Source organism: Belonocnema kinseyi, chromosome 2, assembly GCF_010883055.1.
Source record: "Belonocnema kinseyi isolate 2016_QV_RU_SX_M_011 chromosome 2, B_treatae_v1, whole genome shotgun sequence".
NCBI lineage: Eukaryota > Metazoa > Arthropoda > Insecta > Hymenoptera > Cynipidae > Belonocnema > Belonocnema kinseyi.
Genome location: NC_046658.1, coordinates 31,264,211 through 31,266,653, shown reverse-complemented (window position 1 = coordinate 31,266,653; position 2,443 = coordinate 31,264,211). Strand labels below are relative to the sequence as shown.

The following is a 2,443-nucleotide window of genomic DNA, read 5'->3' as shown; positions in this document are numbered from 1 at the left end:
TTGTAGTAAGTGCGGTTCAAAACAACAGAACGCGCAGAGCTCCCGACAATGGGTCGGCCAACAATGCCGACCACTCTAGAGCTAGGGGAGCCAATGAAGATGTATTCAATGCGATGGATCGGCAGAATCTCGGGACCTTCAGGTGGACGGAGCGACTGAATCACGACTTGCTAGAGTGCTACGATGCGAGTGTGGCCCCTAAACGGAGTTACATGGCACGGCTGCATGCCCTGTGGTGCGAGAAACACCCGGAGCTTTTGCACTTTTCGCATCAAAGTCTGCGAAACCATGCCGAACTACTCCAAAAAAGTGGCTATGTAAGCGAAACGCCTACTCTACCACAGCTTGAACAAGCCGGGAACAGAGAAAGAGAGGCGACACTAAGACCAACCGCGGGCAGGCATCCGATAGAGGATAAGCGATGCTTTATGACCCGGAGAAACATGAACACCAAGGTTTCTCTCAAGCCTAAAGATCTGGCTGAAATGGATGACGAGGTTCGTAGACATTTTTCCAAAGAATTCGACCTATGGACAATCAATTATTATGTGTATAATGCAGCGAGAGCTTTGGCCGATGCGAACCGTAAAACAAAACCAAAGGTTGATCAAAAGACAAAAAGACGAATGCATCAACTTGCCATGAAGATAGGTTGGGCAAGACAGTACGCGTCCCGTACTCAGTGTGTGATTTACTACATCACATCTGGCCGGAATTTTACCGCCAAGGTTCGAAAGTTCGCTCACGAACTTCGGACCCGTTATCACATACTAAACAAGTCAAAGCTGCTGACCATTAGACAGCATATTGTTACTATCTGGTGCTAAGAGAAGTCTAGAGCGGAGGGAGAGACAGGTCAGAGAAAATCAACAGTTTCTCTCTGACCCATCTCGACTCTTCCAAGACCTTCCAGTTACTGTCGACCACCCGCCCAAACCAGAGGAGGTCGAAGTATTTTGTAGAGAAGTCTACGAAGTGCAGCATAGATTGGATGAAGACTCAGAAAATATAAACAGGTTCAAGGAGCTGTGTAATGCCCTCATAACACCTGATGAAGAATGCCCACCCATCACTACCAAGGAGGTGAAAAAGTTATGAAGAGGGATGAAGAACTATTCCGCTCCGGGATCAGATTGTATCAAAACCTTCTGGTGGAAGAAGTTTCCTTCAAACCATCAGCATTTGGCCCGCATTTTCACCTCATATTTAAAGTCGGAAGAGCCGATTCCGGAGTAGTTCCTGAAAGGGCGCACAATACTCCTAACGAAAATAGGCAACTTAGCTGACCCAAAGAATTATAGGCCAATCACTTGTCTGAACACACTGTATAAAATATTCACATCTATCCTAAATGATAGGATTGTTCGGGCAATTGAACCTGTGTGGCAAGAAATGTATGAACAACGAGGCTCAAAGGAAGGCTTAGCGGGGTGTCGGGAGAACCTGCTCATCGACAGATGTGTCTGCAAAGATGCAGCATTTTACCAGCGTGACCTATCGATGGCCTGGATTGATTATCGGAAAGCTTTCGATTCGACCCCGATAGACTTATCATCTGTCTTTTGGAAAGCTTAAAGTTTCATCCGCAAATCGTTAGTTGCATAGAGAGATTGATGTCGCTTTGGAAAAACCAGATTTACTATCTCATCTGGAAAAAATCGTGTGACAACTAACAAGTTCACTTTTCAGTGAGGTGTCTTTCAGGGCGACACCATGAGCCCACTCCTCTTTTGCCTAACATTATTGCCACTATTTGTAGCACTTCGCCAATCCGACGGGTACATCTGCGGCAAACCTGCAGATCGACTGTACAAGGTCACTCATGTATTTTACATGGACGATCTTAAGATCTATGCTAAAAACAAAAAGAAACTACATCTAGCTCTAGGGATTGTCAAACGATAAACTAAGGAAATTGGAATGTAATTTGAGTTAGACAAATGCGCCAAGGTTTATTTGAAGCGAGGAAAACTTAATGGCATCCCTGAAGACCCTGAGCTCGTCGATAGAAGCGCTATACGACACCTTTGCGCTGGAGAGAATTAGATTTGATGCATTTTGCTCACCCCTAATACTGAAGTCAAGTCCGAGTGTTTCAGCAGCCTCCTCCGCTGCTTTGTACAAAAATGCTCCTTTGCCTACTTCCTCGTCATTCCTGAACATTTTAAGAAGAGGGTCTCTTCCATTTGCAATTCTTTTTGCTGTACCCAGAATAATCCTGTTGTGAAGACATTCAAGACTTAATATTCCGCGACCCCCTTGACGGCGTGAGATGTACAGTCGCGGAACGGAAGACTTAAGATGCATGCTTTTGTTCATGTGCATAACCTTTGTTGTCCCCATATCAAGAGATCTGAGCTCGTTCTTCGTCCATGGAGCTACTCCAAATGAATAGAGTAGTACCGGGACGGCAAGGATGTTCGTTGCAGATACTTTGTTCCTC

General features: G+C 45.4%; 1 protein-coding gene across 4 annotated transcripts in view; it reads left to right on the top strand.

Annotated features, from left to right (window-relative positions):
• LOC117167978 (ATPase inhibitor mai-2, mitochondrial-like) overlaps nt 1–2,443 on the top strand; it is a 16,813-nt gene that overhangs the window by 11,397 nt on the left and 2,973 nt on the right. The window lies entirely within an intron of this gene.